Source organism: Coregonus clupeaformis, chromosome 11 (assembly GCF_020615455.1).
Source record: "Coregonus clupeaformis isolate EN_2021a chromosome 11, ASM2061545v1, whole genome shotgun sequence".
Classification (NCBI taxonomy): domain Eukaryota; kingdom Metazoa; phylum Chordata; class Actinopteri; order Salmoniformes; family Salmonidae; genus Coregonus; species Coregonus clupeaformis.
The window spans coordinates 50,951,170-50,966,362 of NC_059202.1; the positions used below are offsets into that span (position 1 = coordinate 50,951,170).

Genomic DNA, 15,193 nt, shown 5'->3' on the forward strand with positions numbered 1-15,193 from the left:
TTGAAGCATGTTTTTATCCTTCACTTGTTCGTAACAATTTGTATTTGTAGTCAACTTCGTTCTGAAGTTATTTGCGGTCACAGTCAGACAGATTGATTCTATGTTTAGCGGAGGTCTTCTGTGAATAAAGTGACGCGGAAGGGCAAAAAAGCATCTAATGAAAAAGTAAAGATAAAGTAAAAGTAAAGATACCATAATAGAAAATGACTCAAGTAAAAGTCATCCAGTAAATTACTACTTGAGTAAAAGTCTAAAAGTATTGGGTTTTAAATATACTTAGAGTTGAAGTCGGAAGTTTAAATACACCTTAGCCAAATACATTTAATCTCAGTTTTTCACAATTCCTGACATTTAATCCTGGTAAAAATTCCCTGTGTTAGGTCAGTTAGGATCACCACTTTATTTTAAGAATGTGAAATGTCAGAATAGTAGTAGAGAAGGATTTATTTCAGCTTTTATTTATTTCATCACTTTCCCAGTGGGTCAGAAGTTTGTAGGCCTCCTTGCTCGCACACGCTTTTTCAGTTCTGCCCACAAATGTTCTATAGGATTGAGGTCAGGGCTTTGTGATGGCCACTAAAATACCTTGACTTTGTTGTCCTTAAGCCATTTTGCCACAACTTTGGAAGTATGCTTGGGGTCATTGTCCATTTGGAAGACCCATTTGCGACCAAGCTTTAACTTCCTGACTGATGTCTAGAGATGTTGCTTCAATATATCCACATAATGTTCCTTCCTCATGATGCCATCTATTTTGTGAAGTGCACCAGTCCCTCCTGCAGCAAAGCACCCCCACAGCATGATGCTGCCACCCCCGTGCTTCACGGTTGGGATGGTGTTATTCGGCTTGCAATCAACTCCCTTTTTCCTCCAAACATAACGATGGTCATTATGGCCAAACAGTTATATATTTTTGTTTCATCAGACCAGAGGACATTTCTCCAAAAAGTACGATCTTTATCCCCATGTGCAGTTGCAAACTGTAGTCTGGCTTTTTTATGGCGGTTTTGGAGCAGTGGCTTCTTCCTTGCTAAGCGGCCTTTCAGGTTTTGTCGATATAGGACTCGTTTTATTGTGGATATAGATACTTTTCTAACTGTTTCCTCCAGCATCTTCACAAGGTCCTTTGCTGTTGTTCTGGGATTGATTTGCACTTTTCGCACCAAACTACGTTCATCTCTAGGAGACAGAACGCGTCTCCTTCCTGAGCGGTATGACGGCTGCGTGGTCCCATGGTGTTTATACTTGCGTATTATTGTTTGTACAGATGAACGTGGTACTTTCAGGCGTTTGGAAATAGCTCCCAAGGATGAACCAGACTTGTGGAGGTCTACAATTCTTCTTCTGAGGTCTTAGCTGATTTCTTTTGATTTTCCCATGATGTCAAAGAAAGAGGCACTGAGTTTGAAGGTAGGCCTTGAAATACATCCACAGGTACACCTCCAATTGACTCAAATGATGTCAATTAGCCTATCAGAAGCCTCTAAAGCCATGACATCATTTTCTGGAATTTTCCAAGCTGTTTAAAGACACAGTCAACTTAGTGTATGTAAACTTCTGACCCACTGGAATTGTGATACAGTGAATTATAAGTGAAATAATCTGTCTGTAAACAATTGTTGGAAAAATGACTTGTGTCATGCACAAAGTAGATGTCCTAACCGACTTGCCAAAACTATCGTTTGTTAACAAGACATTTGTGGAATGGTTGAAAAACAAGTTTTAATGACTCCAACATAAGTTTATGTAAACTTCCGACTTTAACTGTAAGTATCACAAGTAAAAGTATAAATCACTTCACGTTCCTTATATTAAGCAAACCAGATGGCACCATTTTTATTTTTTTTACTTTTTTTTAAAGGATAGCCAGTGGGCCCACTCCAACACTCAGAAATAATTATTTACAAGCGAAGCATTTGTGTTTAGTGAGTCCGTCAGATCAGAGGCAGTAGGGATAACCAGGGATGTTCTCTTGAGAAGTGCGTGAATTGGACCATTTTCCTTTCCTGCAAAGCATTCGAAATGTAACGAGTACTTTTTGGTGTCAGGGAAATGTATGGAGTAAAAAGTACATTATTTTATTTAGGAATGTAGTGTAGCAAAAGTAAAAGTTGTCAAAATATAAATAGTGAAGTAAAGTACAGATACCCAAAAAAAACTACTTAAGTAGTACTTTAAAGTATTTTTACTTAAGTACTTTACACCACTGCTAACGACGCTCTTAGATGTTCTACAAGTGGTCTGAGGCAGTAACTAATAATAAATACAAAACAAATAAATAACGAGCGTTTAAGTGCAACTTTAGTTACGAAGATTTTTGGAAACAGCTCGGGGATTTAACGACGGTTCTAACGATGAACTATTGACCAGGAAAGCAATCGGAAAGGTTTGTATCTGGTAGGTTGCGTTTGGAGAAGGTTAGAGGAGTAGGTGGGATAAATCGTTGAAAAACAAACAAACTTTACTCTGTGTGGCGGCGGTTCGGCACGGCTGTACTGTGAATGGGTCCGAGATGGTAGGAGGTAGTGATGGAGAAGAAAGTGAAGCAAGTATGGAACATAGTTGTACAAATAAAGGAGGGAGTAAGAAAGAGAAAAATAAAGTGGGAGAGAAAGGGAGTAGTGATTTGAAGGGGAGCGTGAGGTCTATGGAGGCAGAGAGGAGGCAGAAAAGGAAGTTTGAGGAGAGCAATCTAGCTTCCAACGCAAGTGGAAGTTCAGAGGTAGAAAGTGCAGAGGAAGGGCAAGATAAGATACGAGGGGAACGTGGAGGTGAGGAGGAGCATAAAGTGATTCTGAAGTTTAGGGAGGAAGGGGGAGTTGGGGTGATGAGTCCGATAAGGTTGACGGCTGTGATAAAAGAGTTGATTGGGGAAGTTGTCAATGCTAAAGTGTTAAGAGATGGGAGCTTGTTGGTGTTCTGTAAGGACAGTGAAGCAAATAGGGAAGTGTAAGGTGGAGTCGAGCAGCTGGACTGATCAATCAGGGAAGCAGTGGATTAAAGGGGTGATAACAGGAGTGCCTGTGAGTGTTAGCACTAAAGAGGTAAGGGACAATTTGAGAGGAGGCGTTCTAGTGAATGTTCAAAGATTGCAAGCAACAAGGGGTGGAGTTAGGGTAGATAGCGCGTCTATTCTGTTACATTTCATGGACCGGGTACTGCCAAATGAAGTAACAATAGGATATATGAGTTATTATGTGAGGGCTTATGTACCGAAGCCTTTAAGACGTTATAGCTGCTAAAGCCACTCTAAATTTCAAGCCTCTGCCTCTAACCCTAGGAAGCTCTTTGCCACCTTCTCCTCCCTGCTGAATCCTCCACCTCCCCCTCCCTCCTCCCTCACTGTGGATGACTTCGTCAACCATTTTGAAAAGAAGGTTGACGACATCCGATCCTCATTTATTAAGTCAAATGACACCGCTGGTCCTGCTCACATTACCTTACCATATGCTTTGACTTCTTTCTCCCCTCTCTCTCCAGATGAAATCTTGACCTGCCCGCTTGACCCTATCCCCTCCTCTCTTCTCCAGACCATTTCCGGAGACCTTCTCCATTACCTCACCTCGCTCATCAACTCATCCTTGACCGCTGGCTATGTCCCTTCCGTCTTCAAGAGAGCAAGAGTTGCACCCCTCCTCAAAAAACCTACACTTGATCCCTCCGATGTCAACAACTACAGACCAGTATCCCTTCTTTCTTTTCTCTCTAAAACTCTTGAGCGTGCCGTCTCTACCCAACTCTCCTGCTATCTCTCTCAGAATGACCTTCTTGATCCAAACCAGTCAGGTTTCAAGACTGGTCATTCAACTGAGACTGCTCTTCTCTGTGTCACGGAGGCTCTCCACACTGCTAAAGCTAACTCTCTCTCCTCTGCTCTTATCCTTCTGGACCTATCTGCTGCCTTTGATACTGTGAACCATCAGATCCTCCTGATGGCCAAGTGATGGAAAATTTGTGCCTGAATGATGGCCAAGGGACCAGGATTGATGTAACCACAGGGAAAGAGTCTGCCTTTGACCTCACTCTGGTATCTAGTGCGATGGCAGAAATATGTGAGTGGGAGGTATGGGAGGAGTCGAGAGTAGGGAGTGATCATTACCCCATAGTATGCACAGTAGGCCGGAGGGAGGAGGAGGTGTCAGTGGATGGAGTAGGCAGGTGGGTGTTTGGAAGGGCAAAGTGGGATCAGTTTCAGGAGCTGAGTGAGCAGGTGATGGCTCGGGTGGATATGAGAGGGGATGTGGATAGTATGAATAACTGGGTGAGAACAGCGTTAGTGGGGGCAGCTACTGAGGCTATACCTAAGAGTTCAGGGAGGAGGAGGAGGAAAGCAGTCCCATGGTGGACGGAGGAATATGGGGCAATGTTGCGGAGTAGGAACAGGGCATTTAGAGTACTGAAAAGGACGCATAACTTCCAACATCTGATTCAGTATAATCAGGCCCAGGCCCTGGTGAGGAGAACTATCCGTCAGGCAAAGAGGTCATGTTGGCATCGGTTCTGTGACACCATTGGAAGGGCGACATCTGTGGGAGAAGTGTGGGGGATGGTTAAGAGGATGAGTGGGGTCAGAAGGGAGTGGGATTATCCAGTTTTGACGAGTGGGGAGGATGTGGCAGTAACAGATGAGGAAAAGGCAGAGATGATGGAGAGAGAACACGAGAGAGGAGCATCCTGGAGTGCTGGATAGGAGGGAGGATGTAAATGATGCGTTGAATGCACCATTTACCATGGCAGAGGTGAAAAGAGAAATAGGTAAGGCTGGGTTAACTTCACCTGGGAAAGATGAGGTGTGCTATGTTATGTTGGCCCATCTTAATGATGAGGCACTGGATAAGGTATTGGTGTTGAGGAGGGGAAACTACCAGGCAGTTGGAAGGAGGCAGTAGTGGTTGTAATGCGTGATTTGAAGGAGTCAGGCGCAGGAGGGTAAATAACAAAATACTGAGTTTTCTCAGATGGACCAGCCACTCGCCCGCCTCTCGACCCTCGGGCAGGTGATCGAAGACAGCCCGAAAGAGGCGAGCGAACTCCCCATAGTTGTCCAATGCGGCTCCTCCTTCATTCCAGACCGTGTTGGCCCACTCCAGGGCTTTCCCCGAGAGGCAGGAGACGAGGGCGGACACCTTCTCCCGCTCCGATGGGGCCAGGCTGATGCTGGACAAGTAGAGCTCCAGTTGGAGGAGGAATCCCTGGCAGAGAGCAGCTGTGCCGTCAAAATCCCGTGGTCGGGATATCTGGATCCCTCTGGGTGCTGGGGTGTGGGTGGCTGGATCCGGTCGCTCAGCTGGTCTCGACAGATCGGGTCCTCTCCTCTCCAGGCGTTGGACGACCTGGAGAACCCGATCCATCGCTTCTCCCAAGCTGGTTATCATAGTTGTATGCTCCTGGACCCGTGCCACGACTCCAGGCATGCGCTCCTCTCCCGCTGACTCCATAGCGGGTGGGTGATTCTGTGATGTGTGATTTGAAGGAGTCAGGCGCAGGAGGTAAATCACAGAATACAGAGTTTATTCCGTAATACAGCGTTATGCAGAATAGCATCAACCAGTCCAGTGTGCAAAACAGGCGCAATGGAACAAAACAGGCACATGGGGAAAATATACCCCAGCAATACAAAATATACTCCTCACAATAAACAATCACCCACAAGGACAAGGGGGGCAGAGGGAACACTTATACACGTACTAATGAGGGGATATGAACCAGGTGTGTTTAATAGACAAGACAAAACAAATGGAATGATGAGATATGGAACGGCAGTGGCTAGAAGGCCGGTAACGACGAACACCGAAGCCTGCCCGAACAAGGAGAGGAGGCAGCTTCAGAGGACATCGTGACAGTGGTACCAATCCAGAAGCTCGGGAAGGATCCAATGAGGCCAACAAGCTATCGGCCAATAGCTTTAACATCACATGTATGTAAGATTATGGAACGTATGATTACGGAGAGGCTAATTTACTTCCTGGAGAGCAGAGGGCTAGTATCGCCACATCAGAGTGGGTTCAGGAAGGGTAGGGGAACTATAGATCCAGTGCTCTGCTTAGAAGCAGAGGTCAGGAAGGCTCAGGTGAACAAGGAGACTGTTGTAGCTGTCTTTTTTGCTGTGGAGAAGGCGTATGATATGATGTGGAAGGAGGGGTTGTTAATCAAGCTTGATATTATGGGGATAGGAGGAAGAACGTACAACTGGATAAAGGATTTCCTGTTAGGAAGGTCTATCCAGGTGAGGGTGGGGAAGTCTTTATCAGGCAGCTACCTGGTGGATTACGGTACCCCACAGGGGAGCGTGATTAGTCCTCTGTTGTTCTCAATCATGATCAATGATGTTTACGCTCAGGTACAGCCGGATATAGGGAGGTCGTTATTTGCAGATGATGGGGCCTTATGGAAGAGGGGAAGAAATGTGCCATACATAGTCAGGAAGGTACAGGAAGCAATTGATGAGGTAGAGCGGTGGGCATTAATGTGGGGATTCAGGTTCTCTGTAGAGAAAACTCAAACAATGTTCTTTACCAGGAGGAAGGTGGGAGATTAGGTATGCTTGAGGTTATATGGGAGAAACTTGGAGAGGGTGGGGGCCTTCAGGTTCCTTGGGGTATACTTTGACACTAGACTGACCTGGGAAGAACACATTGAGAGAGTGATGGGAAAGTGTAAGAAGGTGCTAAATGTGATGCGCTGTCTGACGGGGAAGGAGTGGGGTGCTGGGCGTTCCTCATTGAAGACCATGTATGTTGCATTGATCCGATCTGTAATAGACTATGGCAGTATAGCATATGGTTCGGCAGCCCGGACCTCACTGGAAAGGCTAGATGTCATACAGGGGCAAGGACTCAGAATATGTAGTGGGGCGTTTCGGACGTACCCAGTGGCTGCATTACAGGTGGAGATGGGTGATATGCCATTGCAGATTAGGAGACAGCAGCTGGCAATGAATTATTGGGTCAACCTACAAAGACATGGGGTGTCTCATCCTGCGAAAGGGATTTTACAGGCATTCTGGGAACATGAGTGAAGACAAAACACAAGCTTTGGTAATACCCTGGGAAGGAGATGGGACTGTATGGAAGGGAGTTTAGTCCAACGGTAGTTATTCCTGTAAATCCACCATGGCTACTCCCGCCTCCAGTAGTTGATCTAGAAGTATTGGAGAGACTACAGAAAGATAGGGAGGGGGTTGATCCATCTGATTTGTTTAAGAGATGTCTGGACACTGTGTATCAGGATTTTGTGGCCATTTACACAGATGGTTCAAAAGATCCAAGGACAGGACGTACTGGGTCAGCATTTGTAGTGCAGGAATGTGGGGTGGAAGTCAGGAAATGTATTACAGATCATCTGGCTGCATATCCGGCGGCGCTGATGGCCATACTGTTGGCCTTGCAGTGGGTGGAGGAAGTCAAACAAGACAGCGTAGTTATTTGCTCTGATTTATGTGCAGTGTTAATGAGTCTCCAGTCCTTTAGCTCACGTAGCAGACAATACCTGCTTTATGAGGTGCTACAAACCCATGGCAGGATTAAACAGATGGGTATACAGATAAGATTTACTTGGGTCCCAGCCTATGTGGGGGTGAAGGGGAACGAGGCAGTAGATGAACAGGCTAAACAAGCACTTAGTAGTGGGGATGTTGATGTTGAAGTTTCAATGAGCAAGGCAGAGGCAAAAATACGGATATATACAGTGATGGTGCAGAGATGGCAGGAGCAGTGGAATAGAGATAATAAGGGAAGGCGTTTATTTCAAGTACAGAGGAAAATCCGGGGAGGGGAGGACGGCAGGAAGGGACAGAAGAGAGGAGGCTAGCCAGTTGAATAAGAAATTAAATGTGATAGGAAAGCATCCAACAGGAAAGTGTGATTATTGTCAGGAAAGAGAGACCGTGGAGCATGTATTGCTACAGTGTGGGCAGTATAAGAGGGAAATAGAGAGGATGAGATCTAGTATGAGGGAGAAGGGGATACAGGAAATTAGTTTAAAGAGTATATTGAGTAGAACGTCATTAGATAAAGTCTCAAATATTTTGTTATATTTTTTAAGAGCAACGGGGTTGGCAGGTAGGATTTCGTTTCTCCCTGTCTCTGGCCCACACTCTAGTACAGTAGGTGGCGGTAATGCACCATAACGTTGGATGCCAACCGCCGATAAACCCCACTGAAGAAGAAGAAAAAGAAGAAGAACTAGCGACCATAACGAAGAGTGGATGGCGCTATTTCCCCTAGTGATCTGGGTTGAAATTCTTCTGTCTGAAAAAAATACGTTCGATGACACCGCGGTGGTGGCACCGTCAGCAAGCAGTAGGCACACACAGCTGAGCTCGCACCCCTCTGAGCGATCTATCGTCATCATCGGTTTCCCACGCTGGTATGTTCTCCAACCGAAAAGGGAACAGTTCACTCGCTACTGCTTTTCCCCACAACGGTTCTAACTTCGAATCCTCGATAGCCATGGTGGGAGCAACATCGTCGCGGATTTAGGTGACATTATCGGAGATAAGAAACTACTACATCGAGACAACAAAGCATTCCTTTTTTTTCTTCTTTTTTTTATTTTTACGGCGGGTGGAAAGACTGCATCTGACCTGAAAATAAGCTCCGGGGACGGGGTCACTGGTCGAAACAACGCACATCGTTTCTGGTGAGCGCTAACATTGTTCTCATGGGTCCTTACGAAATTGCAACAAATGCCTACTGTGCAAGTGGCTTGATGTCGATAGCAACGAGTTGTGGCGTCTACAACAAGACACATTCCACCCCGCGTTGTCACAAAATGGGGTAACAATGTTGCAATGTTTACTTCACAGCGCTCGCCTATGTGTGTGTGAATGGCTTTCTATTTGTTGTGGGGTACAGGCAGTTTCTATTCAAATTGGCGTTGTCCTGCCTATTAGGCTGTGGAAGGTAAACTGGATACTCTTCACAGAGAATAATTCAACATTTAAAAGGTACACAGTCAGGAGCTAAGCCACTGCTGTCATGTTTTTATGTGGGGTAGATAAGTGTGCACTATTTGGAAGTGCTGAATTCGCAGAAAAAATACTGTATGTTGTCGTTTGATGAGGAAAGGTACAATTATTTCCCACAACAGAGTGTAAGAGGAACTAAACGAAATGTTTAATTGAAAATATATTTGGCAAATTCATTCATTTAACTTGAAAACCTTTGAATTATGTTTGTGTGGAGAGTGGAGATAGATACATGGCAATACATTGTTGGCATGAGGGAGCCTTGCTATTTGGCAGACAGAACCCTGTAGAGCAGGTTTACAGTAGACTACAGGAAAATGTCTGTGGGTTCAAGGGTGACTCAAGTGGTAGTCAGTCGTTTTCATGGTATTCCTTCCTTTTGGTGAGATTCCTCTTCCTTTAATGGTTACTGTTTGACTGGGCTTAACCAGTTATACGACCCTCTGTGTGTGTGTGTGTGTGGGAGGTTGGCAGGATGTCCTGAAGGAAGACGTCATTGTTCTGAATGCGAGCTCACTCAGCCTGAGGAACAGTACACACACGCGCACACACACAAACAGGCTGCTGGCACAGAGCAGCCACTAGCTGCAAGTTTATTTTAGAGTGAATCTAGCCTGGAGCTGATCATTATAGTGTTATTGATTACCAACATTGTAGAGTTGTAATAACCAGTGTGTATATAGTGTAGTCCTTCTCAGTGGTTGGTTGCAGTGAAGTTGTAGTTTCTCTCATGTCAGCCTGTGTCTCAAATGTTAACTCATGTTTAGATCTGGTTTTGGGGCTATTTCTTCTTTTTGGTGTCAGGAATGTCAAGCTTTTGTGTGTTCCATGGTGCCCCACTGAGGTTGTAAGGAGATGGTTGCCACCAAAGTGGAGTTGAGTCTTTCCTGTGTGTGTGTGTGTTTGTTTGACGTTGTTGTATTACCTTGGTGAGGACCTTGGGGATGGTGGTGGATTGGGAAGGCAGGGTAACCTGACCTTCTGTGAAACAGCTGTAGCCACGCAGCACTGATCCCCAAAGGGACAGGGTAGGGTAGGATATATCAGATTGTGCTCTCTCAGGGTGTGCGAGTGTGTGTGTGTGGTTGGGTGTGTATGCGGATGGTTTGTGAAGGTGTGTGTGCTATCACGCTTGTCCCTCTAAGCTGCACATGTGCGTGGGAGCGCAGTAGCCCGAGACTGCCTCGCAGCTCCCCCGGGACTGCTGTGCAGAAGAAATATCAGCCCACTGAGAGAAGCGCGAGATTGAACTTCACTACAACTTTCTAGAGCAGTGTTCACCAACCGGTCGATCGCTATCGACTGGCCGATCTCCAAGGCATTCCTAGACGATCGTCAAACATTTCTGTTAAACACCCAATGTTAAAGCCTTGTGTTGGTAGGTGGACCCGATTCAGCTGCCCTGCGCGCCGGGGAGGCGAACTGTTGCCATTTGAACCATTTCATGTGTCTGAAGGTACAAACTCTGCCTTCCCGGCGGGCCCGGAGAGCAAATCAAGTGCACTATAGGCCTACTGCTGGCTAATTGGATGGCTCAGATGACCGTGTCTGCAGTAACGTAGCAGGCATAAAAGAAAGCTACAGACAAGTTGATACTGTGAGATTTAAAGACTTTTAAAACCATGACTAGAGAGAGACTGTCAACACAAACAGCGAAGAGCTGCTGTTTTTATGAATGAGTTAATGTTTAAGTTCTTACTCAGCACTGTCAACACTTTGTATTCAACACTTTTATAAGCCATAAAATGCATGTTCTTCCTATTTCCACTCAGTGCTACAACAAGCACTGCAGCAGTAATGAATGAGTAGGAAAGTGTATCGATAGGCTTGCGTTGTTGCGGCTTGGGTCTTTTTTTCATATAAAGGAATATTTCACTTTTTCTGTTCATAGGAGTAACAACATGAATTTGTGCATGAGGCAGAAATAATGCGGTGCGACTCGAGTTTCGCCATCAGCTGGAAGACGGTGTCCCTTTTTGCTCAGTGTCAGTGGAGGAAAGGGAGAGCGGAGGGATGTTGAGAGGCGGACCCTCAGGCTGCTGCTCTCTCCCTCCGCTGAGACTGACCATCAGATGCAGGCACCATCAGCCCAGTAAAATAAAAAGCAGGTTATTTAAATGTATGTTCACTCAGCTGTGCCTCACAAGTAATACAACAACGGATCTATTACCGGTGTGATCACATAGCCTGCCTCAAATTTTGAAATATATATATTTTTAAATGGTCTGAACAACAATGCATTGGCAGGGAAATTAAAGCAAAGCCAATATGCAGTGATAATGTATTGGGCCTATAGCTTACTGCACAAACCTCAACACCATAGTGCCCTCTAAGCTCATCACTAAGCTAAGGATCCTGGGACTAAACACCTCCCTCTGCAACTGGATCCTGGACTTCCTGACGGGCGCCCCAGGTGGTCAAGGGGTAGGTAACAACACATCTGCCACACTGATCCTCAACACGGGGGCCCCTCAGGGGTGCGTGCTCAGTCCCCTCCTGTACTCTCTGTTCACCCATGACTGCATGGCCAGGCACGACTCCAACACCATCATTAAGTTTGCCGACGACACAACAGTGGTAGGCCTGATCACCGACAACGATGAGACAGCCTATAGGGAGGAGGTCAGAGACCTGGCCGTGTGGTGCCAGGACAACAACCTCTCCCTCAACGTGACCAAGACAAAGGAGATGATTGTGGACTACAGGAAAAAAAAGAGGACTGAGCACGCCCCCATTCTCATCGACGGGGCTGTAGTGGAACAGGTTGAGAGGTTCAAGTTCCTTGGTGTCCACATCACCAACAAACTATCATGGTCCAAACACACCAAGACAGTCATGAAGAGGGCATGACAAAGCCTATTCCCCCTCAGGAGACTGAAAAGATTTGGCATGGGTCCTCAGATCCTCAAACATTTCTACAGCTGCACCATCGAGAGCATCCTGACTGGTTGCATCACCGCCTGGTATGGCAACTGCTTGGCCTCCGACCGCAAGGCACTACAGAGGGTAGTGCGTACGGCCCAGTACATCACTGGGGCCAAGCTTCCTGCCATCCAGGACCTCTATACCAGGCGGTGTCAGAGGAAGGCCCTCAAAATTGTCAAAGACTCCAGCCACCCTAGTCATAGACTGTTCTCCCTGCTACCGCATGGCAGCGGTACCGGAGTGCCAAGTCTAGGTCCAAAAGACTTCTCAACAGCTTCTACCCCCCAAGCCATAAGACTCCTGAACAGCTAATCATGGCTACCCAGACTATTTGCACTGCCCCCCACCCCATCCTTTTACGCTGCTGCTACTCTGTTAATTATTTATGCATAGTCACTTTAACTCTACCACATGTACATATTACCTCAACTACCTCAACTAGCCGGTGCCCCCGCACATTGACTCTGCACGAGTACCCCCCTGTATATATAGCCTCCCCTACTGTTATTTTATTTTACTTCTGCTCTTTTTTCTCAACACTTTTTTGTTGTTGTTTATTTTTACTTTTTTTGTTAAAAATAAATGCACTGTTGGTTAAGGGCTGTAAGTAAGCATTTCACTGTAATGTCTGCACCTGTTGTATTCGGCGCATGTGACCAATACGATTTGATTTGCTACAGTACGGTTTTTAATTGGTTAATGTTGCATAGGCTTTCATTTTTTAAGTCATGTTAAAAAAAATCTGAGCGGTAGATCTCGGCTTGCATTTTGACTCAAAGTGATGTTGACAACTGTTCTAGAGTTTTCCATGTTAACACTATCAACGTTTTCCTTTACTGTGGCAATTGTGATCGAAATAACGCAATATTAGCCACTTTCAATGCAACATACCGAAACAAAACGAACTATGCAAGAGATGTTGTAGGCAAAACGCATCGGAGCAGGATTCTATTGCATTGACATGCACGACTCAGCCCGTACTCTACACAGACCGTACTCTACACAGAACGGTGACATAACCAATCAGAGCTGCAGTAGGCCTATGCAGTGCATTCGGAAAGTATTCAGACCCCTTGACTTTCCACATTTTGTTACGTTACAGGCTTATTCTAAAATGGATTACATCGATTTTTTCCCTCATCAATCTACACACAATACCCCATAAAAATGGAAATATCACATTTACATACAGTAAGTATTCAGACCCTTTACTCAGTACTTTGTTGAATCACATTTGGCAGTGATTACAGCCTCAAGTCTTATTGGGTATGCCACTACAAGCTTGGCACACCTGTATTTGGGGAGTTTCTCCCATTTTTCTCTGCAGATCCTCTCAAGCTCTTTGAGGTTGGATGGGGAACGTCGCTGCACATCTATTTTCAGGTCTCTCCAGAGATGTTCTAATGGGTTCAAGTCTGGGCTCTGGCTGGGCCACTCAAGGACAATCAGAGACTTGTCCCGAAGCCACTCCTGCGTTGTCTTGGCTGTGTGCTTAGGGTCATTGTCCTGTTGGAAGGTGAACCTTTGCCCCAGTCTGAGGTCCTGAGCGCTCTGGAGCAGGTTTTCATCAAGGATCTCTCTGTACTTTGCTCCGTTCATCTTTCCCTCGATCCTGACTAGTCTCCCAATCCCTGCCGCTGAAAAACATCCCTACAGCATGATGCTGCCACCACCATGCTTCACCGTAGGGATGGTGCCAGGTTTCCTCCAGACGTGACGCTTGGCTTCAGGCCAAAGAGTTCAATCTTGGTTTCATCAGACCAGATAATCTTGTTTCTCATGGTCTGAGAGTCTTTAGGTGCCTTTTGGCAAACTCCAAGCGGGCTGTCATGTGCCTTTTAGTGAGGAGTAGAACTCTAGAGCTCTGTCAGAGTGACCATCGGGTTCTTGGTCACCTCCCTGACCAAGGCCCTTCTTCCCCGATTGCTCAGTTTGGCCAGACGGCAAGCTCTTGGAAGAGTCTTGGTGGTTCCAAACTTCTTCCATTTAAGAATGATGGAGGCCACTGTGTTCTTGGGGACTTTCAAATGTTTTGGTACCCTTTCCCAGGTCTGTGCTCGACACAATCCTGTCTCTGAGCTCTACGGACAATTCCTTCGACATCATGGTTTGGTTTTTGTTCCTACATGCCCTGTCAACTGTGGGACCTTATATAGATAGGTGTGTGCCTGTTCAAATCATGTCCAATTAATTTAATTTACCACAGGTGGACTCCAATCAAGTTGCAGAAACATATCAAATATGATCAATGGAAACAGGATGCACCTGAGCTCAATTTCAAATGTAATAGCAAAGGGTCTGAATACTTATGTAAATAAGGTATTTCTGTTTTAGTTTTGATACATTTGCAAAAATGTCTAAAACTGTTTTCGTTTTGTCATTATGGGGTATTGTGTGTAGATTGATGAGAAAAAATAATTTAATCAATTTTAGAATAAGGCTGTAACATAATAAAGTGGAAAAAGTCAAGGGGTCTGAATACTTTCAGAATGCACTGTATGCTAATAGACCATTGCCATATTGATCTGTACCATTTACTTTGAGCTGGACTGTGTTTACAGCATGAGCGGTCGTGAGTAGATGCGCTTGTTTTGAGATCAAAGCGAGAGCTGCATGTAGCCACGTGTGCACATTTTGTTCATATCGTTTGCTAGTTAATGAGTTACTAGCCCAGTTATAGATCATTTGTAGTCAGCAATAGGGGAGTGATTGCTTCCTACAAGAGCACAAAACGTGTACATTTCTTAAAGGGGCAGCGATGTATTTTGAGACCGGCTCGAATAAGCTAAGTAGCCAATAGGCAGAGGGTAGAATAATATGTCTGATTCTCTGTAAAAATGGTATGGGAATAATAATGCATTTTATTTTGTAAAGTGGTTTCTTGCATCAAACAGCACAACATTTTCAGTCACCTCCTTGTCTGAAGGACAAATGGATAAACAGGTTAATGTCAAGCACTGCATGTATTTTTCAAAAGACATTGAACACCACACATTGTCTGCTACTGTAGACTGAATGATATAACAGCTATTTCCATGCTAAAATGTTATGGGATGCATTTTCTCCATAGTTTTTGATGGTAGGCCACTGTAGCAGGCCTACATTATGATCAAATAGCCATAGAAGCCTACTTGGCCACTGTTAAAACTGTAACTTAAAGCGGGTACATCCTCAGTGTTCACAGTAAACGCACAATGTTCAAGTTTGCGCTCAGCAGACCTGAAATTTGCTCAGTGCCAAAATTTGTTTGAGGGAACTTTGGTAGTGAGTATTGAGTAGTATATGTGTGAAATGCCAGCA

General features: G+C 45.3%; 1 protein-coding gene across 1 annotated transcript in view; it reads left to right on the plus strand.

The window, feature by feature from the left end:
* Positions 1-8,202: 8,202 nt before the first annotated feature.
* LOC121577081 (cyclin-dependent kinase 17-like) overlaps positions 8,203-15,193 on the plus strand; it is a 60,060-nt gene continuing 53,069 nt past the window's right edge. Inside the window, exon 1 of the mRNA XM_041890844.2 lies at positions 8,203-8,640. The gene's annotated coding sequence lies outside the window, so the exon portion shown is untranslated. The remainder of the gene's footprint in view (positions 8,641-15,193) is intronic.